At 41.8% G+C, this 23,828-nt stretch overlaps 1 protein-coding gene across 5 annotated transcripts in view; it reads right to left on the bottom strand.

The window, feature by feature from the left end:
- Nucleotides 1–23,828, bottom strand: part of Dlgap1 (DLG associated protein 1) — a 672,355-nt gene that overhangs the window by 434,114 nt on the left and 214,413 nt on the right. For 4 of the 5 annotated variants that reach the window (XM_050166171.1, XM_050166169.1, XM_050166174.1 and 1 more), the window contains exon 3: nucleotides 497–620. The gene's annotated coding sequence lies outside the window, so the exon portion shown is untranslated. The remainder of the gene's footprint in view (nucleotides 1–496; nucleotides 621–23,828) is intronic. The other variant, XM_050166170.1, reaches the window with a different exon arrangement.

Here is a 23,828-nt window from a genome sequence, read left to right on the forward strand (position 1 = left end):
ACTTAGACATCCTCCAGCCATTCTTTCACTCCTAACAGAGCGTTTGATGGAAGGAAGAGGATGGCGATTGAGGCACGGGTTCCAGCATTTCTACTGCTTTCTTAACAGATTTAGATCACGGTGGACGTGCCTGTGCTAATAAATGTGAACTTGTACAGCATGAAAAGAAAATAGAGAGTGGATGCTACGTCAACTATTGCTTTTGTTCGACACAACCTTACATCCAGTATTTCAGAGAGTCCTGAAAAAAGCATTTGCCTGACCTGACGTTCCAGACTGACAAGAACGATTACCACATGTGAACTCCATCTTGGTCAAAATCTGCACAGGTGACTACGGAGTTAATAAACAGACTTTAAATTCAGCAGCCTATTAATAGCCCTGGAGCTAAAGAGTAGAAATAGATCACACTATGAAAAGGAGAAAAGTCCTTCACATAGAGCATATCAGGAGGACACTGTAGAAGCGGGTTCTATGGGATGGGGGGGGGGTTTACCTTTGACGATCACGCTTTCATTTCTCTTGCTTCCAACCCAGAAGGAGGTGTACAAGCTTCAAGTTGCCGCCGCCGCTGATATTGGTATGCGGGCGTCACTCCTGGTATGTGATGCTCAACTGCTCTGAGAGATAACAAATGCAATAATTAGACATGATGACTCACTGGGAACAGAAACACAGTGAGGACTGAGCTCATGAAAATGACACCAGCAGCCATTAAATCCAGTGGCATGAGACCAAGAGTTGCACAGGAAATCTCTGTGCCGGGTCTTGTGATGATATTTTTATGCAGCTCAGAAAATCAAATCAACCAGGAAAAAAGTATGCCACTATTATAAATAGGCTTGGTATTGTACAAAATGCTTGTCTATCACTATCACTTACATTCTCTTTAAAAAAGAAATAACGCAAGATTGAAAGAGATGACTCGGTGGCTAAGGGCACATTCTGCTGGTATAGAGGACTCAAGTTCTGTTCATAGTACCCCCACCCCACATCTGAAGGCTCATAGCTGTCTGGAAAGCTAGCTCCAGGGATGTGATACCTCTGACCTCTGCAGGCACATGCAGCACTTGTGCACACACACACACACACACACACACACACACACACATGCACACATTCCAGCACACCCAACTGAAAATAATAAACATAAATCTTTAAAAAGTAATAAGGTACAAATATCAAACATATGATTCTGTAAGGTATAATACATGCATACAATTGTAGTCATTTCCTGGCAACTTCATGTTTTATTAATACTGCAACTAACCAACCATGGTTAAAAAGGAGTAAAAATCGACATTGCTTCCATTGGGGTCTCTTTGACCTCACAGCGGGGTCCAACATGACATACTATTCCTCAGTGAGCAACCATGGGCTCGGTGATGCCTAAGCCGAGCCATTCACGGGATTATCAACGATGCTTTCTTAGAAAGCGACAAAGTAGAAACTATATCTGGCCACACTGCGGGAGGGAGGCTGCCTCAGACCACAACACATGCTGTGTGGGGCCATGAGTCTCCTTTCTAGCAGGTCACAACAGGAACGGTTCACCACGCAAATGACCCGATGTTTCAAAGTGCTAGGGAACACCGACATCTGTTTCTGCTGTTTGGTGGTGTTGTTTCAAGCAAGATAATTCTGTGTGCCCTGGTAGAATATAAAAATATTTTTAGAAGAGAAAGGGAAAAGTAAATTGAAGCAATACATAGAAATTCAGTCAGATTAACAACTGAGATTAAAAATGCAACTATTGTTTCAATCTAATTATGGTAAGTGTTTTAACACGGAGCTTGTGTTTCAGAAGATGGCATCAAGATCTTGGAGGTGATTGATTTTGGTCACTTCCTCAAAGAGTTTTCAAAGGCAAAACCATGATCCAGGAATTCTTCCTGGAGGTCCAGCTCCCCAGAAACATGGTGCTTTCATTCCCCCAGTGAACACTGGGTAGTCAGAAGGGTTGTGTCCGACACCATCGTATTATTATTCTGAGTCTGGTCAGGCTGACAGGATTACAAGACTGGTAGGAATTTGAGATCAACAGTAACAGAACCTAAGTATTTAGACAGGACTTAACAAAGCACCCTGGAATAAAATAAATCGTGAATATCACATTTCTTCATCCTAGAGAAGACAAAATGAGATTCCATTATCAGTTACAGCTTAAAGACTTGAAGCCTTGATTTATGAACTATTATCCTGTTTAATACTCCCAGTGTTGCAGTAAATCAAACTCTGAGGAGAGGGTCTTCTCATACAGGTGAGGACTAAATTCCTTAAAAGATAATGAGTAAATGCTGATTTTTTTAAAACAAAGAACTTGACCACTTATCTATTCATGAATATTTATTGAGACTTTATTTTGCACCATAATAGAGTCTAAATCTTCAACTAAGTAATGCTGCTCATTTAAAAAGTAGAGAGGCGATGCAGTGTCTAAAAAGATATACTAGAATATGAACAAAAAATAAGTTTTATTACAAACAGGTCACTGGAAAAGTTATATAATTATTAGGTAAACATCTATTTTTTAAACAGTAAAAGGGACCTTAAATGCTGACTCATGTAGGGTGTAGTGGGTCCAAAATATAGTTGGTTATCATCGTTACCTAGAAACCTTCATTATGCAAATTATAGAACTGTGGAATTTTACCTTTAGTCAAATATTTTGAGACAGTACATTATGTTACAAATCTGGTCTTAAACTCCTGGGTTGAAGCGTTTCCTGTGTCAGTCCCTCTGGGTAGCTGGGACTGCAGGCACAAGCCACCATGCCTAGCTGTGCACGACCATCCCAGCTACGACATCTCTGGACTCTGAAGGTGCTCCCAGTTGATTCTGCGGCCAGGCACGCTGCCCCCAGGCATGCCGCTGGCTGTTCACCATCTTCACAACACAGATGAGGAAAGAGTCCAGAGGACTGACTTGCTCCAGGCTTTTGCTTCTTGGTGTGAGCACGCATTCTAGAATGCAGAACTGTTTCTCTGGTACTCTTACCTTTTCTCTACCCCAAGAGATCCTATTTCCCTCCCCCCAAATATTTTTGTTTTTGTCAACTAGCAATATTTATCTTCTCGAAAAAGAAGAGCAACTACAGTCATTGGAGTACAAGAAGATCGATGCGGATTTTCTCATTGATATCTATATGACTTTACACATATGGAGGCACTGGGATTTTAATATAACTTGTTTGATTCAATGGTTCCTCTTGCATTATTATTACAGTCCTATTTATAGATATAGCTAGTTTGGGGGATGTTTCCCAAGCCCACGTCTCTGGGGTCTGTCCAATACTTGTAATTATTCTATCATCAAGGACATCTGTCAATTGTTTGGACATTATGTACTCGCTTCTAACCACTGTCAACTGGACCAGAAAGAGTGGCTCACCCAAAAAGGACAAGGACACTCTGGCCACAGCAGGCATGGTGTCACAAGCTAACAATACAAGCACCGAGAAGATTGAAGCAGGATGAAGATTTGAAGCTAGCCTGGGCTTCATCTGGGAAACTCACTCAAAAGTCCAAACAATATATATATATATATATATATATATATATATATATATATATATATATTACAAAAAAGCAAAGCAACCAAAACCCATCACCAAGCAAGTATGTAAGCAACGGACAATTGCAGCCTTGGTCAGGGTTAAAAAATGATGGGCAGATCATCTTGTCTCCTACAGGCAAGAGATACCAGTGAACTATGGAGAAAGAGTGAAGAAGACAGGCCATGGGAGTTTATAGAAGAAATCCTGTAGTGATATTTCATTTGTATTTTAATAAATAAGGCCTGCCTGAAGATCAGAGAATAAAACAGCCCCACTTGTCAGTCTTACTGACCAGACAGTGGTGACACACACCTTTAATCCCTTTAATTCCTTTAAACACTAGTTTGCCATAGAAACCAAACAGTAGTGGTTTAATGCCTTTAATCTCAGCCCTAGAGAGGAATATAAAACGGGAGACAGCTCTCAGACATCGTCTCATTCTGACATTTCTGGAGGCAGGATTGCCATTTCGGACTGAGGTACAGGGAAGAGTCAGTGACTGGCTAATTTTGCTTTTCTGACCTTCAGGTTTAACCCCAATATCTGTCTCTGGGTTTCTATTAAATGTGCTACAAAATGCCCGCAATCATTTCTCTCCCACTTCTTCTTCACTTCTTTTCCCGTGGTTTCCCTGAGCTGAAATAATCTTTGGACTATTTCTGCAACAAAATCTATTAAATTGTTTTAAAATTAATTTTCTGGATTACTCAGTAGAACTTGTTCTTCAACTCTGGTGTCAGAGTTTAAACTAATATACCCCACACCATTCTCTTCCCAGGAGCTACTCTATAAGGGAGGCCCTTCCAGAACTTAAAAGAGGTTATTTAAAAATATTGCCTGAGGGTATGGGAAGGGAAATGCAAACGGTACATGCATTAGATTTTATGAAGTGCCTATATTTTAGCAAAATGCATTTCTGATCAGAAAGAAGAAGCTCAGCTGAGAAACGCCTTTAGTCTTACCCTGTCTCCCACAAGATCTCTCCCTTATCAGAGTGACGAGGTTTCTTGGGATTCCAATGTTCTTTGTAAGTGAACCTTGGGCTAGTTCTAACACTCCTTCCTTCACTCACGCATGTGTTCTATCACCTACACCATCCCACAAAGGCTATGATCACATCCCCAGCACTACCAGGACGTGGAAACACACCAGGGGACCTTTCGTTTTAGTGGAGGCAAGTAAGCAGGAAAGCACTAACCAATAGTTGGGATGTCAGTGCCTCGTTGGCTTGTCAAGGAGGTGGTGGAGTACGTGACCCTGGAATGCGGGAGACAAGAATGGGCTTCCAGGATATGTATTCTGTGGGTTTAAAAAGGCTCATACTGGGCTGGAGAGATGGCTCAGTGGTTAAGAGCACTGCCTGCTCTTCCAGAGGTCCTGAGTTCAATTCCCAGCAACCACATGGTGGCTCAACCATCTGTAATGAGGTCTGGTGCCCTCTTCTGTCCTGCAGGCATACACACAGACAGAACACTGTATACATAATAAATAAATAAATTTTAAAAATAATAAACAAAAGACTCATACTTCATTTAACATAAACAAGCGCGTTGTGGGCAAACTTCAACAGGAACAGGAAATGTGTATACAGAGCACGCATCTGTAGCTGTTCCTCACTGCCTTGCTTCACGTTCATTCAGCGGAGGTGAGCGAGATTCAGTGGGGAAGCCGAGCAAGCATGTTGTGTCTATGACTAAGCTCAGAAGCTGCTAGTCCAAGGAGCCTGCTCTGGCTGGAGACCAGAATTCCCTCCAACTTAGGAAGAAGGCAAGAGTGTTCTGAGATACAGACCCGCCACACTTCCTTCCTTTCTTCGTCCAGCCACAGAATGAAGACGAGAAAAGGAAGCAAAGGGGGCAAAAGCGTGCGTTGCTCTTTTTTTAATTCCAATCTCTCCACTCTGCAGTAAGCCAGGGGGAAGTGGCCGCTAAAATGCGCACACATTTGGGAGTGACCCAGGGACAGGTCTATGTCGCATTTTTACTGTTCTGGTAAGAACAAAACACATACACATGGTCCATGAGAGCACAATATAGACGTATTTATGATTCCGTAAGTGAAGATTAGGTGTTCTGCATGCACTGCACAATACAAAGGCGAGGGGTAAAATTCACGCCAGTAATGTATGCCGTTGACTTTCGTTTTCACCCAGAACACTGTGCAATGCTATGTCGCCAACATGATGTGTCAAGAGAGCTGGCGGAAGAGAGAAAGTAGCCTGTACATTAGTGCCTTTTGTGGCCCCCTGTACCTGTTTTCTGAACAAAGGACCTGCGTCTTTATTTTGCCCTGGACCCATGACAGGGCCATTAACGCTCACCCTGCTGTAATGAACTGGAACAGACTCTAGCGAGTGCTCTGGGTATTAACTTAGAGCTTCAGTATTAAATATGGGATTTTGGAAATGATCCATCTACGCCTGTAATTCCAGGCCAACTCCCAACTAAATCAGTTTAGTTTCTGTTCTCCTTATTAATGTCTTGCCCTGGTTTACCAAGTGACTAGTCGGATATCGGGCCAAATTTCCTAATTTGAAACAATACCCTTCAGAAGTTCCCCACTTAATTCCCAATTTCGCTTAAATCTTCCTTTTAAAGCCCACTGCCCTCAAGGTGACATATTCATCAAAGACAGACAGTAGTAATTTACTCTAACAAGTGAGTGATGGAGATGCCTGATCCTGTCCGGGGATACTCGCATCTTAAAAAGTGTATGTCCAAACTCGTCAAATTGCACACATCAAAGGTATGCGCTGTTCCCTGCAGCAGCCAAACCTCAATAAAGGGTTTTTGAGAATTAGTTAGACTTTTAAATGACTTTGATGTGCCGAGATGCTGTTGTATACTGTGCACATATGTAAGCATGTTTGCATGGGTGTACGTATACAATACGTGGGGTGCAGGGGCACCTGTGTGTGCAAGCATGAGGGGGCCTGAGGCTGATATGAGGAGTTTTTCTTAGATCTTATTGAGTCAGCGTCTCTCAGTTGAACTCAAGGTTGGCTTTTCAGGATAGCTACCTAGACAGCTTGCCGGGGGAGGGCCCTTTATCTTGTCCCTCATTTGCTAGGATTGCGGGCAGGCTGCCACACCCACTGGGCATTTATGTGGGTGATAAGGACCCGAAGCACCGGCACTTTACTCACCAAGCTCCTGCCCAGCTAGAAATGTTATTTTAAAAGGTGGTGGGTGGGAACCGTCTATTTAATCCTATGGAGAATCCCTTCTGCATCAGTCCGCTTTCAGGGACAGGGGGCTGTCTCTTCCCAAACCATGGATATATAAAAAAGATAAAGCAATGTACCTTCAAATATATCCCCAAATTTCCTGTTAATTGGAAATGACCTCCCGATCATCCAGCATATAGGCTTATCTCCTGCCTCATTAAAGTAGTATGATTATACATATAAAAAAAAATCACCAGACTCTCGGGATATGTACAGCCAAGCAGGCAGGTCCACCACTGCTCACTCACTACATGTCTTTGAGCACACCTTCTTGGGATGAGCTTGGCACACACAGTAAGGACGGCTATAGTATGAAACACTTCCTCCCCGCAGTGCCGTGGTGACCTGGAGTCCACGATCTCCTTGAGGTAGCTGTTGTTATCACTGAGTTTGATGTGGGAGTGATTTCTTATTAATAAAGAAGCTGCCTAGGCCTTAGGTGGGTGGAGTAAACAGAACAGGATGCTGGGAGAAAGAAGCTGAGTCAGGGAGTCGCCATGATTCTCCCACTCCAGACAGACGCAGGTTAAGATCCTCCCTGGTAAGCCACCTCGTGGGCTACACAGAATATTAGAAATGGGTTAGAACAATATGGAAGAGCTAGCCAATAAGAGGCTGGAACTAATGGGTCAGGCAGTGTTTAAAAGAATACAGTTTCCCTGTAATTATTTCGGGTAAAGCTAGCCATGCGGGCGGCCGGGTGCCAGGAAAGTAGCCCACCGCCTATCACTACAGAGTTATTACAGGAGCCGGGCTGACACAGATGGCAAGAAACTGGCCAACTTGCAACAGAGGGAGGAGGTCGCAATTTCACTATTCAGTGTCTTCCTCAGGGCAAATGCTGTGACTTATTCTTCATGAGTCATTCTGCCCACTTACCTAATACCTTTACGGGCATGCAGCTGTCAAGCTTACAAAACTTGCCGTGACGCAGGAGCTGTAAGTGAATTACTTCATTTAGGTGTCATTAGCATCGTTCCATTTTACAGATGCCAAAACTGAGGCACAAGGATATTAAATTATCTGGCCAAAGACGCTCACAAAATCTCAGAGCTGGGATTTACTCTAGTTCTTTATATGATCATTTCCTATTTTGTTCTGTTTCAGATTTAGTTTCCTTTATTCTTAAAAAGCATTTTTTTCGTGCCAAAATATAGAAGAGCCTAATTAGTTTTTGAATCAAGTTGGTGACTAGCTCAAGTAACAGAGCCAAATTTTGAGTTGCCAGAGAGAGGAGAGTCTCATTTTTGAGCCTATCTATGCCAGCTGGCAATGCTGGCCCCAAGACCATCAACCAGAATTCTGCTCCCAGAAAGCTATGTCCTGAACTCCCACGGCTACTCACGAGTGAGTCAGTGAACTGAGCGCTTTAGAATATGGGCTGGAGTTTACTGTTCAGTATAATCTGTTTGCGTCACAGAGAGCTGGGAGGAACAACAGAGAGAAGAGGCAAAGGTGTCCATACACACAGCCAGTGAGAGCAGGCCTGGGTCAGTCTCTGACATTTCCTGAGGGGAAACCTGAGTCCTATAAAACAAAGGTAGCCTACGGGGCTATTTCTTTTCACAATGTTTGAAGAAACACAGTTTTCCATTCAACAAATGGCTACAACATGTTAAATGCTGTTCCTGGTGCTAGACACGGGGTAGCAGGTGTAAAAGACAACGCCCTGCCTTCATTCAGGTTTAGTTCCTGGCACCATGATGGTGAAAGCTGGAACCTTTCGAGGAGCACCATATTATGAGTTAAGTTTCTGTTAATCTAGCTCCTGATTCTGGATGGTCCACAGCTACGATGTTTCAGAGTTGTTTGGTTTATATGTGATGCCAATCTTAGGTCTCGGAGTGAATGAAGGACTATCTAGAGAGCCAATAAAGGAGGTTTTGTGAGTCAGTAGGGTGAGCGGGGAATTCAGTGTGGGTGGTACTGTCTAACCAGCAGAGGGCCTGACAGACAAGAAGCCGTTCATTGGCTCTCTTGGAGTGGGCACCCTTCTTTTCCTGACCACAGACATCACAGTTCCAGGTTTGTTGACCTCTGAACTCCAGAACACACAGCAGCGAAGGATATCTGGTTTTATAGACTTCCTGTCTCCAACTGTGAATCCAGCCCTGGTGTCCCTGGCACTGAGCCACATTTCCAGCTCCAAGGGTCCCCAGATTGCATGGACTTCTTCATCATCTGCAAGCCAATTTCCTAATGAATACTCTCTCCCCTCTCCCCTCTTGGTTTTGTCTCTGCAGGATGCTGCCTGGAACAATATTTCTATAGCTTTGCACAGATAATCAAAACCAAGATATTATAGTGGGAAAAACTATGGGGATCAATAAATAGGGATTTGGGGATCATAGAGGTATATTTCCTTCAGACATTAAACTACTTTAGGCAGACTCAACACTTTAACAGAATCTTTTCTTCCATGACAAAAAAACCCACTCTCCAGAGGTGTTGTGCTAAATCGATTTTAACAATAATTAAGTATATAATCCGAAATCCCAAAATTCCAATTAAAATGTCCCAAATTGATTTACACAGTCTTTAAAACTGTCATATAACTGATTTTATAACAACATGTCTAGTGTCAGAAAAATAATAACAAAATGTAAATTGGCTTCTAAACCGACACACAATATCTTCCTGCTCCCATCCATTATCAAAATGAAGTTATAAAAGTGAGTGGCTGGTCACTAAGGCTGGTTCCATTTACTATCAGTCTGAATAGAAGCAACTACCCTACAGCCATTTATAAATGAAAAACGAAAGTCCTGCAGCTTAAAGTGCTCTATTGAGCTTATTAACTACAATACCTCATGGTGTCAATTCACACAGTTATCTGCAATGACTAGAGATCAATAAAATATTGTTATATTTAAATTAATCACATAGTGTACATTGCTTTAATTCAAATGTTAATGTTTTAATCTGAATCTGTCATTCAGTACCTCCCTAACAAATAGGGATAGGTTGTTCCCTGAAGGGTGCCACCAGAGGCCAGCAGGATACCCTCGCTCATTTCCAGGAATGAAAAAACACGTGAAACCATAATACTATATAAATAGTTGTAATAAATTTTGTTAGAAATCCGCGACCCTTCACCTTCACTTGTAAGCTTGCACAAATGTTGGATTGCTGAAGATACATCTTCAAACAACGCTCTACTGTGCTCGTCAGAAGTCTGTTCTCATCTGTAGTGAATTCCTTATTTACTACTTTTGTGGGGCAAATGTCACTGTAAAATGGTCCTGCTCAGAACAGGTAACCAATTACTATAAGTGAGAAGCTATTATCAAAGATATACTGGGGAAGCGACATTTTGGGGGGGCCCATGCATGTGGGAGTGCAGTGCAAGCCTTGGCAAACACCAGCCAGCCATGGCTTTGCTCTCACTGGGTCCATGCAGCTTCCTCCTGGCTCACAGGGGCAGGAGCGTCGGTCGGTCTCAGCTGTGAACACACTTTTTCCCCAGTGTCAACGTCATCACACAAACCACCTTCCAAAACACAGGGCAGTGCCACAGCCGACATGAAAAGTAGGCGAGACACAACCTGTTCCAGAGGCCAAAACTACAGACAGGAAAAGGGGGAACTCTTTTTCTTCCTTTATGGCTGCCACAGTTGGAAAACTTAGGTCAAAGATGGCTGTGGAGGGAGGGAGTCACTGTGTCTCCTGCGTTTTCTGTTTTGCTGCAGTCACTTTCCAAATTTTTAAATTTCTGTCCAGATATTTTAATTTTCTTCAATAAAATTCTAACCTTTGGCAAACTGTTGTTTGGGTAAGTAAACCTTTTCATCCCTTCAGTTCTAGGGCTCCTCACCCCTGAGAGGCAGCCAGAGCCTGGCCAGGAAGTCCCAGTTCAACACCACCCCAGGAGAACTAAGTAAAGACAGGGGAGAATAAACCTCCCCTAGAGCCATGTTAGGTAAGGTAGGACAGAACCCTGCTTGTTAAGCCTGAATAGCAAGACCAGGCATCAACATAAGAGAAACAGAGGTCCTTGGTTTAACAAAGAAAGGATATAATTCAGAACAATACAAATACAAGCAAAACTCCCAAACCTGTCCATCAAAAATCAGTAAAATCATAACCTGAATGAGGAAGGACACGGGAGAACCCTTGTTCTAGTTAGGTTTATTATTGCTGTGATGAAACTTTGTGACCAAAGCAACTTGGGGAGAGAAGGGTTTATTTTTCTTATGCTTCATTATTATTCATCATTGAAGGCAGTCAGGACAAGAACTTAAACATGGCAGGAACCTAGAGACAGGAGCTGATGTAGAGGTGAGGGAGGGTTCTATAAGAAAGGAGACTGAGCAACCCAGGACCACCAGCCCAGGGATGGCCCCACCCACAATGAGCTGGGCCCTCTCACCATCCATCACTAATTGAGGAAATGCTCTCCAGGCTTGCCTCCAGCCAGATACTCCCTCCTCTTTGATGACTCTTGCTTGTGTCAAGTTGACCAACAAATTGCTAGTACATCCCCAAATTGAGAAGAAACAAATGATGAATTATGTGACCAGTTTTAAAGTATTATCCTAACACTATTTCATCAATAACAAAATTCTCCTAAGATAAATGGAAAACCGTGCACAACCATGTGAAAAAAATGATGGCTGAACATGTCTCCAGATGGTGCTACAGACACCCAAGACCTTACAGAAATCACAGATAGAACAAACCCAAAGAAATCTACTAAACTTCTGAAAGAGACGGACAAGGAAAACTCTTGGGAGGAGGCCACTTGTTGGTTCCTGGCCGCTTAGCCCTGAAATAATCACACAGAAACTGTATTAGTTAAATCACTGCTTAGCTTTAGCTTCTTATTGGCTAACTCTTGCATATTAATTTACCCATTTCTATTCATCTGTGTATTGCCACGTGGCTGTGGCTTACCAGGAAAACTTCCCAGCTTCTGTCTCCATTGGCAGCTCCATGGCAACTCCCTGACTCTGCCTCCTTTCTTCCAGCATTCAGTTTAGTTTTCTCTGCCTAGCTCTGTTCCCCTATAGCTCTGCTATTGGCCCAAAGCAGTTTCTTTATTTATTAACCAGTAAAAGCAACACATAAACAGAAGGGCCTCCCATACCGGAAAACATTTTGAGAGTTCTCAGGGAAAAACAATCATTTTCCTGGAGAAATACTGAAGTGAAGAATGGCAGGTTTTTCATAAGAAACCATAGATGGTGAGAGAATTGAAAATTTTCATCAGGGAACAATAGAAAAGAGCTCTAAACTTTACATCTACAATTAGCAAAACTCTCGCTCAGGGAGAAGGAGCAGAAACCCTTCCACCAAGGAAAATTAAAATTATTGGAGGAGTTGGGGGGAGGAGAAACTGCAATCAGAATATATTATATGAAAATAAAAGAATCAGTCAAGTACACTACAGTGGAAAATTAGAAATACCTGACAACTGTCAAAACAAACTTAAAATTGGTTAAATGAAGTATTTTTTTTTAAACAAAAGGATATGCAAGACATAAGGATAAGCCATGGGCCTAGAGAAAAGCAAATGTTATTAATTGGCTAAAGGAGCGCAGCAATAAAATGACTCTGAATGACCTTCTGCTACACCCACAGACCAGTGTCTCTCTCAGCCACCACCAGTGAATCTGCTTTCTGCGGGAGGCTGGAACTAATAGAAACACAACGGAACAATTTCTAGAGGGAGAGATCTGGGGCTCTTGGTCCTAAATAGGATGCATTCATCAACGCCGCCCCTCAGGGCTCAGGGGCTGTGGTGAAAAGGAAGCAGAAAGAGTGTAGAGGCAGGGGGTGGGCAGCACTACAGGAACAGTGTCTTCCAGAGACAACAGGACTGACACACATCTGAACAACAGCTTACAAAGATAAGTTAGTGTTCTTCAGTGGGGTCTCCCTAGGTATATTAACAACACTTTAGGGCAAGCCCCATGTCCAACAGAACAAGATGAGCTCAATGGTATAATGGGATTTTTGTATCCTTTTTGTTTCATATTGTTTCGTTTGGACATTTTTCTTAATACTATTTTCCTCATATATTATATTTTTCTATTTTTTTTGTGGGTTTTGTTTTTGTCTTTCTTGTTTATTTTTTAATGTTTATTTTCTAAAAAGAGGGGGGGGGAAGGTTTGGAGTTGGATGGGTGAGAAGGCGGGGAGGGACTGAAGGAGTTATAAAAGGGGAAAACATGACCAGAATATATTGTATGATGTCTTTTTCAATAATATATCATATGTTGTAAATTTAAGAAAAAGATAGAAGAATTTTGACATATATGAAAGAACAGGAGAAGCAGCTGATATACAGGGATAAATAAACTCTATTACTTATAAAGTATACTTGATGACTACAGTTGATATGGAAATGCAGTTGACACTCAGGAGGATGGTATGTAAAGTGGGTAGAGGAAGGAGGTTGCCACACTTAAAGTTTCTTTCTATCAGTGGACTGTGGTAAATCAAGTCTACTTTAATACTCAGAAGCGTCTCTATGAAAACTACACCAAGGGTAATACTTAACACTATTATAGATAAATATTTTTTAGGTCACATAGCTGGTAAAAAATTAATTATCTAGAATATAGAAAAATACAGATAAGTCAGTGAAAACAAAACCAAACAAAAGCATTTTAATTAAAAGTGAACAACAGTCAACAATAGTAAAAACTGTGCAGATGGTCAATTGTTGTAGGAGCCCGCTTGTTTGTTCCCGGCTCCCCAGACTCGAAATAACCACACAGAACTATATTAATTAAGTTACTGCTTGTCCTATTTGCTCTAACATTTAACTCGTTTTTATTAATTTGTGTATTGTCACATGGCTGTGGCTTACCAGCAAGGTCCTGGCTTGTCTGTTTTTGGTGGCAGCTACATGGCAACTGACTCTGCCTTTTTTCTCTCTACACTGTACATGATAGCACATGATCCTTCCACCCAGAAGGAGGAGTCACAAGTACCAAGAGTTCAAGGCCACCCTCAGCTACGTACATAATTGAGTTTGAGACCACTCTGGGATACGAGAGACTCTGCTTCAACAATCAGAAACAAAACAAAACAACGGCCCAATAAACTCCCAGGAAGATATGTGGTACCATTAAACACAAGGGAAACACAAATCAAAGCCATAACATGCTGCCACCTCATGCACCTTTGCTTTGATGTACTGAATATGAAAAGTAACAGGCAGGAAACAATGTGTTGGAAAGGAAGTAGAGTTTCTTTAGAGTTGCTAGTGGGAATGCACAATGGTACATAGAGGTACCATTTGATGCAGACTTTCTGCTTCTTAATATACACTCAAAAGAACTCAAAGTACAGACCATGCTAGATGTTAGCACATTAATGTTTACATTCACCTTAATTCACAATAGCCTTAATTCAGAATAGGAACTCCTTGTACCAGGACCTGGGAAGGTGGGCATGCTATTGCTAACTGGATAAAATTTGTGTTTTGGATGACAAAATGTCCCCAAAACAGACAGGGTAAAGGATCCTCAGCAGGCTCGTTTGTTGGAGCACTTGGTTTCCAGCAGGAGACACTGTTTTTGATATCATGGAACAGGGAGGCCAGTCTTAGTTGGCACAAATGGGTCAGTGGTGGTGGGCTCAAGCTCATGGTCAAACTTGTAAAGTCTCATGATCCTTATTTCAAACCACAAAAGCAAACCACTCAAACTACCTTATTTATATAAATAAAACTTTCAGAACCAAAGAAGGCAGTGCTCTGAGAATGAGCTCAGTCAGAACTGGTGGGGAACAGCTGCCATGTCTGGGCATCAGGTTAGGGTATTTTAGAGTGGGATGGGAGCAGGACAAGAGAGGACACGTGTGAAGACACTTTGTGTTCTCAATCAGATCCAATAGGATTTGCTTTTTAAACTGGGTGCTCGACATGAAAGAGAGAAGCTAAGATGCCCTGCAAGGCTCTTAACCTTAGACACTGATTAATGAAGCCTTGAATCCCAGCACTTGGGAGGCAGAGATAGGCAGATGGATCTCAAGAGTTTTGAGGCCAGCCTGGTCTGCATGGTTTTACAGAGTGAGTTCTAGGACAACCAAGGTTCCAAAGAGGAACCCTTTCTTGAAAAAACAAACAAACAAACAAACAAATGAAATACAGAAAGAAAAGAAAAGGAAGAAGGAAGAAAGAAATAAAGAAAAGAAAAGAAATAGACTATTGAAGTATGTTTTACCTTGATTAAAAAAAAATACTGAGAATGAAAAAGTTCCTGGTATTTAAGAAACTCAATTGTAGCCGGGTGGTGGTGGTGCACTCCTTTAATCCCAGCACTCGGGAGGCAGAGGCAGGCGGATCTCTGTGAGTTCAAGGCCAGCCTGGTCTACAAGAGCTAGTTCCAGAACAGGCTCCAAAACCACAGCGAAACCCTGTCTCGAAAAACCAAAAAAAAAAAAAAGAAACTCAATTGTTAGGTTTGGAGACATTACATTTATTAACAGTCTATTAACCATCCAGATGAGGATAGATAGCAAACAGGAATTATCATTATTATTTTGAGAAAATGCCCAGAGAAACCCGGGGATGGAGACGGAACCACATGGAAACCACAGGTACAGCCCAGGCAAGAATCCAATCACACCCAAGATAAAACGTGGCTGGATAGGAAAAGGGACGCAGGGAGCGAGCGTAACTTGATCCTTTGTACAAGATATATGAGAAGACTCACACACTGCCCCACAAGCGCCGGTTCCATCAAAGGGTAAAAGTTGAGTCAAAGGCAGGAGAAGCAGTGGGTTAGAGTGGGGAAGGATGGGTGAAGCTATACAGTTTAACCTAATCCACCCATGCAAATGAGAGTAACTTCATTATTTAATTAAGAACAAAATTAGATACTGCCTTCTCAGATATTTCCCACAAAAGGCCAATTTAAGTCATGTTGTAAATAGTCGAAAAAGAATATTAGTATTGTGAGTTTTTTAAATTTCTTTGCTTATTTTCTTACAGGGCAAGTGGAGAATAGGGGAAGGAGGCAGCATTGCATTTTTGCTAGGCTTCTTAATGCTTCTTGTTTACCATGCAAATATGCACGAATATAAGGGCTATGCTCATACATAAGAGCACTTGGTAAAGTCTCATGAATTGGACATGAAAACTCTCCAGTTTTCTTCTTCAGTTATCACGTTTCATCTAGCTTGAGAAGAACCTTATCTTTTTGTTAGAAAATATATTTATATCTATCCATCCATAAGCCAGTAGCCTGAGAAAAGGTCTACATAAACAGCTGCTTGAAGTTGATGCTGAGCTGTATCCTTGGTAACTCAAAGGCATGTAATATCCCATTTGGGAAAGATGGAATGTGTTTGTAGAATAGGGAAATTATTGAAATGAAAAAAAATAAAAACAACAATTCCATAGGAACTTGGGAATAAATGCTTCAGGAAATGGTTCGACTATTTTGTAAAGTAAATTTTATAAAAGAAGAGTCATATTTGCTCATAAACCTAGCTTTCTGTGTTATTTAACCTTGAGGAGTACACATGCCGTAGGAGAAAGATGATTATGAATCTGATCACTATGCACCTCTAAGTAATAAAATCTAAACAACCCAGCTTAAGCAGTTTCTTCACATTCCCTTCATGAGCCCACTTCTGAAGGGTTCATCTGGAAGAGTTACAAACTGTGTCTTGCTTGTTTAAAACAGCTTCGTGATTAAGCAGCAGGGCCCAGGAGCTCCTGGATCTTGTCTCATAAAGGTTATTTCTGTTGCTACTCATGAGAGAGCAGCATTTAAGGAAGATGCACCCTAAACGTCAGAACTGTGTTGATTACGGCAATTGTCATTAAAGTTCACCTGGATATGGTCACCTCCAGTTTGAAATGATTTGTCTGTTAAGAGTTGCTTCAAAAATGCCAGAATGCATCCTTCTCCATTTCTCTAAATCTCATGATTTTGAGTCGTATGCCTTGCACACATAGACAAGTTTCTAAATATATCTCTATTTCATTCTGCATGCTCTTACAGACATGTGTGTTTCCTCTACAGGCCGTTTGGGTTTCTAGTGTTTCCTGAGAGGATAAGTAATGGAACCCTTTTATATCTAATTTCAGAGCTCTTTCAAAGCTGATCAACATTATTGAGACTACCCTTCAAATTAAAATAAAATAGCATGAGTCAACATAGAAAAATGTCAACGGCTGAACAGAAGGGCTCTGAAATAACCAATCATCATCTGGCAAACACTCAAGGCATCCCCCATAGCAACAGAGCTGATGGCATAGCAACCGCAGCTGCTTCAGCTCAGGAAAATTAGAAGAAATATTCTTGGAGAAAAGCATAATCCATGTTCAAGTTGTGAAAGTTGCTTTGCTTTTGCAAAGGGTCCTTCATGTGGATGTGTTAAACGACACAACTCCGGACTTGTAGACGATGCTGCAGTGCAAGATGAAAACCACCTTGACTACAACACTCCGAGCCAAGGGCTCTGATGCTAAAACTCCCCAGATAGGTCTGCTGTAGACTGATATTGTTTCTTGCAATGCTAGGGAACAATCTATCATTTAATTATTTTTAATGATAAAAGGCTTTTCACTGTTTGAGAAAATCACTTGAAAGTAAAATTTACTCAAGTTATGATTCTACTTCATTATCACTTGAAGAATGTTAAGATCCACAATGCACTGCTTTGGTTAAGATAAATATTTATACACTGATTGGAATAAAAGCCTGTAGGGTTAGAATTTAAAGCCTATGAGCTGAATACTTGCACTATGAAGGACACATATCAACAAAAGAATATAATTGCAGGACATTTATAGAGGTTTGGAGAGTCCTGTCCTTTTCCTTGGTATCAAAGGCCAATGTCACTTAATACAAGAAGTGACAGAATCTAATTCTCCGAAGGAAGAACTCAGATAAAGAACAGTGCTTCTTTGAGGTTTGAGGATAATGCCGTTCTGAGGGGTTCAAGATTCCTGCGGGTGAGATAACACTAGCTGGATGAGCCAAGAGGAGTATCCACTCGGAAACCGGCTGCATCATCACAGTGACTTGACGGGGGCCACAGGAACAGAATGTAAGTATAAGAAGTTAGTCATAATGGCTTTCTGAAACAAAGATAGGAATGGAATTCAAGGTGGTCACACAACAAGGCAGTCATAACAACAGGTGGTCACAGCAATGTTTTGAAACAAAAGGGAGTTTTAAGATGATTGTAACAACTTTTTGAAATAAAGACATGGTTGCCATTTCCTGGAAGAGGCAGCCAGAGTCATTTGTAGTTAAGTTTACAGGTGGGACATCTCCCAATCCTTGAGAAATGGAGTTTTAATCATAAACAGGAATGAACCTAGTTTGTCTTGACGACAAGATGACTTTTAAGACTAATATGGAGGCAGGCAGGCTCATCATGTTCTCTATTCTCAATTCAGAATTTGTTTAACATTTTAAAATCAAGCAAATCAGTAATTCAAAGAGCAAACTCTTAAAACTCAAATGTTCCAAACAACAGTACGTTCTAAAAATACACTAATTTGATACATGCAAAAGAATGAGGGCAGGGAAACATAAAGTCTTTGCATCAATTAAACCACCACACTTCTAGACGAACAGAAAGCTGTGCACAAACAGTAAAAACACCGCAATTTGTAACAGAAAAGATTGTAGACAGAGGTTGAGTCTTGTAGGGGTGCTTTCGTGCGGCTCAGCAGCATGCAAAGTTCACAGTGCGCATGTTGTGTGTTCAGCATCAAGACTGTAGTCATGCAGCGTGGTGACATATTTGTATGAGAGCTGCCAGAGCCAAACTATTATCATCACAGGCTTGGTTTTCAGTTCAGTTCCAACCACTGCTTATTCAGAATGTTGACTCCTGCTAATAGTTTTGCAAGCCCCATAGTCCTCTCTCTATATGACCTTCTACGGGGGGATCATGACTCACCATTTAAGAACCCATGCTTAGAGGATGCAATAAAATTACAAGCAGAGAGAAACCAACAAGCGCAGCATGCATAAGAAAATGCATCCCACTAACACAGGTTATGGCTACATTCCTGTAACTTCCTGGGGCCCAGGTCTACATAGAGTCACAGGTTGGGGAAAGGTGTGTTGTTGAGCAGAAATCAACAGATGACAAAAATACACGGGGAGTGGAGTCCAAAGAGACCTCTAAAGCCACTCTAACAAGGGAGCATTTTTTTTAACTTTTTAAATATTTTATTTTTTTTTAATTTTTTCAAATTTAAATTTTACACATCTCCCCCCCTACTCCCTTATCCCTCTCCCCCCTCCCCACCCCTCTCCCCCTCCCCCCCACTCCATTCCCCCTCCCTCTCGAAAATGATGAGCAGTCCAGGTTCCCTGCCCTGCGGGAAGTCCAAGGTCCTCCCACTTCTATCCAGGACCAGGAAGGTGAGCATCCAAACGGGCTAGGCTCCCACACAGCCAGTTCATGTATTAGGATCGAAACCTAGTGCCATTGTCCTTGGCTTCTCATCAGCCTTCATTGTCCGCCACGTTCAGGGACTGAATAAGCATGAGATGAAAACAAGGGAGCATTTGACAGTAGTCCCAACCAACCATTCTGTTCTCATTGTTTAATTCAGGACCCCAAGTTTTACAACAGGTTCTGGCTCTCTTGATGACAAGAGCCAGTTATGTGCGACCATATGTTTATGGAAGCGGTGGAATGTGTGGAGCTGTAGTTACAGAAGTCACTGCAGTATTCCATTCACCACCCAGGTACGTGAGCAGTGCAGGACATCTGAGCACTGGAGAAGCAGAGCGGGGCCTCCTTCGAAGCTCCCCTAGGGATCGGTCTTCCATCGCCTTACTGCTATGCTGTCTAGTCCTAGGGATTTCTTATTCACTGCTTCTCTACCTATAAGCGAAGTAATAGCCACACTTGCAGGGTACAACTGGGAACCTAAACATCAGCAAAACAGCTCGTTCTTTTAGGCAATCAACAAAGTTTATTTATTATTTGTTGGACCTGTTATTTTTTCCTAACCTTCCACTTGGCAGGGATTATGGAAGGTTAAAATGCCGTATGAGTGAGGGAGAGGTCATCACCATTCAGGGGGATTATCTGAGGGTGCAATGCATTCTGCTAAATGACACCAGAGACTTGACAACTGTCAAAATGACCCCCCTCACAAGGTTCCCATGAAGAACTGCTCACTACTCTATGAAATATGCAGAGATAGTTTCTGCTTAAAGTTAAACTTCTCAGCATAAAATCATCGTTAATAGGTTTATTATTTTCTCATTGCTCATGCTCATGGAGTTCTGGGTATTTTGGCATACGTGCTACAGTAATTACAGACAGCATTTCCATTCTGTAAATGCCAGAGGAACTGATGGACAGGACAAGGGATTTGGTTGAAGGTCACGCTGCTGGAATGGCCAGAACATTATCCTAAGCTATAATACATAGGCTCCATTTCAACTCCAAATCCTTACAACTATGCCATGCAGGTTTAATACTTAGTAAATTTCCCAAAGAATTGAAACTTCATTGTTTTTTATTCTTCCTTCAACAGTTCCATCAATTACATATTTGTCCATTTATTACATCTTATCACTCTTTTAAAAATAGTTTTCTTTGCGCCCACTTTAATCCAACATACTATACAAAACCTCTGATTTATTCATTAAGCAGGCACACTGGGTTGTCTTGTACATTTAAACAATAGTAATTAGTACCCAAAAATGGAAACTAGCAATATTTAATGTTTTGTTCATCCTTAAGAACTTCAAAATGTCACTGGAGACAGTGGTTTAGTTCTTGCTATATTATGCAAGTTCATATATTGTTTATAGTAGTTCTGTAGATAATATTTTATATTGATACCATAATTAAGAAAACTGAAGCTCATATAGCATAGGACCAGAGACCAAGGTGACTCACCACCTAGGACAGGAGCAGGTCCCAATATTGTATGAAACCTAGCATACACTCTGAACTCTCATGCCACCTCCCAAATCATGGACAAATAGGAAGGGTTATCTGAATGATATGGACAGAATGTGCCAGGTGGCTATCACCGTGAAGAACAGTTTCCAGCCGGATTCACATCAGACAATGGCACGAAGTAGTCTCTTTAAAGAATAAAGGGGTTTCAGGTGGGTAGTAATTGAAAACATGCCCACATCTGAGGGATGCAAAGCACGTAACAGGGAGAGGCAAAAACACTCCTGAGGGATACAAGCAGAGCTGTGTAGTCAGTAGACTTTCCAGGGGGCAGGGGATGGGCTGTGAATAATAAACAGAACAGAAAATAAAACCCCTGGAGACAATCACTGGTGTGATTTCTAACCGACTGGGTGCCCTTGGGGATGCATTTTATTTTCTTGGTATCAGTATCCATATTTGAAAGCTGATTATGATGGCACTGACTTTGGGAACTGTTTTGAAAGTGAGGGAGAGTCGGTAATACACGGTAGTCCTCATAAGGGTTTGGAGCTAGGGAATTTGGGTTTCATTGAGCATGCAATGGGGATCTTCAAAGAGCAGAGCACACCATACCTTGTACATGCTCTTCCTCACTGAACAAACCTGTATTCTAAAGATAAGGTTCCTTCTAACACAACTGTGGTGACCAGTGTTGTCAACTTGACGGAATCGCCAGAGAAATGGGCCTCCGGGTATGTCTTTGTGGATTATATTGATAATAATAATAATAATAAATCATAGGAGATTGCTAGCATGATCATCCCCTGGCAGAGAACCCTATGCCATATAAAAGGAGAGAACAAACTGCGTTGGCTTGCACACATTTATTGACCTTTGTTTTTTGACTGTAAATGCAACATGACCAACTGTGTCAAGCTCCCTCGGCTTTGATTTTCCTTCCATGAGCCACTGTACCTTGCACTCTACTATAAAACAAACCTTTCTCTTTCTAAATGACGTGTGTCAAGTTATTTTTAACACAGCAAAGGAAAAAAAAACTAAGTCAATAATAAACATTTCATAACACAGCTTTCTCCCATTGTAGCTGAGAGAGAGCCTTGCCTGGTCTCCTACTCTCCACAGAATAAAAGAGAAACCCTTTGGGTGTCATCATTTTCTGCTTCAGCTGTTGAGAGTGCCCCAGAGCAGGGTGACCACTGTACCTTTGTCTTCCCAGACTGCGCAGTACACTGAGAGCGTATTCACCCTTCCTCAAACATATCATATTTTCTTAAGCTTCTGTGTATTCACATTTTCCCTTTGTACTGCTCTATCAGGAAGTGAGAGCCTTCTAAGACTTAACTCAATGATAGTATCACAACCAGCTGTTGAAATCAGCAGAGTTGACACCCACAGGGGAACTATCATGGAGTATGATAGGTTAGGATCAGTGGCTAAAGGTTTGTCTCATTACCAACACTATGCACACATTTTTCACAAAGCCCCTGCTGGGAATGACACAGTCTCTGAGCTACATATATCTAACCAGTATACACATACCCATCTGAACCACCCAGTCTCCTACATGTGGCCATATTAACCAATCAGTCTACATGTGGCTACCTGAATTAACCAGTCTACATGTGGTCATCAGAATCAACCAGTCTATATGTGGTCATCTGAACCAACCAGTCTACATGTGGTCTCTGAACCACCCAGTCTACATGTGGTCATCTGAACCACCCAGTCTACATGTGGTCACTGAACCACCTAGTCTACATGTGGTCATCTGAACCACCTAGTCTACATGTGGTCTCTGAACCACCTAGTCTACATGTGGTCACTGAACCACCCAGTCTACATGTGGTCATCTGAACCACCCAGTCTACATGTGGTCACTGAACCACCTAGTCTACATGTGGTCACTGAACCACCTAGTCTACATGTGGTCATCTGAACCACCCAGTCTACATGTGGTCACTGAACTACCTAGTCTACATGTGGTCACTGAACCACCTAGTCTACATGTGGTCACTGAACCACCCAGTCTACATGTGGTCATCTGAACCACCCAGTCTACATGTGGTCACTGAACCACCTAGTCTACATGTGGTCACTGAACCACCTAGTCTACATGTGGTCATCTGAACCACCCAGTCTACATGTGGTCACTGAACTACCTAGTCTACATGTGGTCACTGAACCACCTAGTCTACATGTGGTCACTGAACCACCCAGTCTACATGTGGTCATCTGAACCACCCAGTCTACATGTGGTCACTGAACCACCTAGTCTACATGTGGTCACTGAACCACCTAGTCTACATGTGGTCATCTGAACCACCCAGTCTACATGTGGTCACTGAACTACCTAGTCTACATGTGGTCACTGAACCACCTAGTCTACATGTGGTCACTGAACCACCCAGTCTACATGTGGTCATCTGAACCACCCAGTCTACATGTGGTCACTGAACCACCTAGTCTACATGTGGTCACTGAACCAAACAGTCTACATGTGGTCACTGAACCAAACAGTCTACATGTGGTCACTGAACCTTATGTGCCAAGAGGAGCAACAAATCTCTTCTAACCTGAGGAGTTCCTAGAAGCTGTTCTTCAGAAACACACTTTTGAGGAAGTTAGAAATATTCTGAGCATTGCTTTTTGGACAATGACAGTTAGAGGGATGTGTAGTAAAGTCTAGAAAGAAACCTGAACACAGGACCCTGCAAGGTGGCTGCAGTGTGGGTCTAAAGCAAGAACTTCAGTGAATGGGCAGGAGGAGCTGATGAATTTGAGTGAAAAGTAATATTCTATTATTCCACAGGTTAGATAGAGAATTTCACATTTTCTTAACAATTGCACTAAAATTAATAAGACTACTAACGGTTAGGAATTTTGTACTTACATTACTTTTAGAAAACAAAGGCCTTCTATCATATTCCTAAGTGGAATAATTAAATGAGGTCTCTGTTCTCTAGAGAATAAGAACCCTTCTTATACGATGGACTCATTTCCTAGCAGAATTATATTGTGTGAGTGAGTAGCAACTGAACACAAGCTTGCCTCCTGAAGCTTTGGGAACCTGCTCTCAATTATCGTTGAAATGTCACTAGAGAGGCATTGAAACAGTTTCTGATAAAATACAAACTATCAAACTGGATCCAACTGCTACTGGGGGGCGCTTTTTAATTTCACAGTTGGTTGATATAT

The sequence above is a fragment of the Alexandromys fortis genome, unplaced genomic scaffold, assembly GCF_014885135.2.
Source record: "Alexandromys fortis isolate MF-2015 unplaced genomic scaffold, M_Fortis_MF-2015_v1.1 scaffold_143, whole genome shotgun sequence".
NCBI classification, from domain to species: domain Eukaryota; kingdom Metazoa; phylum Chordata; class Mammalia; order Rodentia; family Cricetidae; genus Alexandromys; species Alexandromys fortis.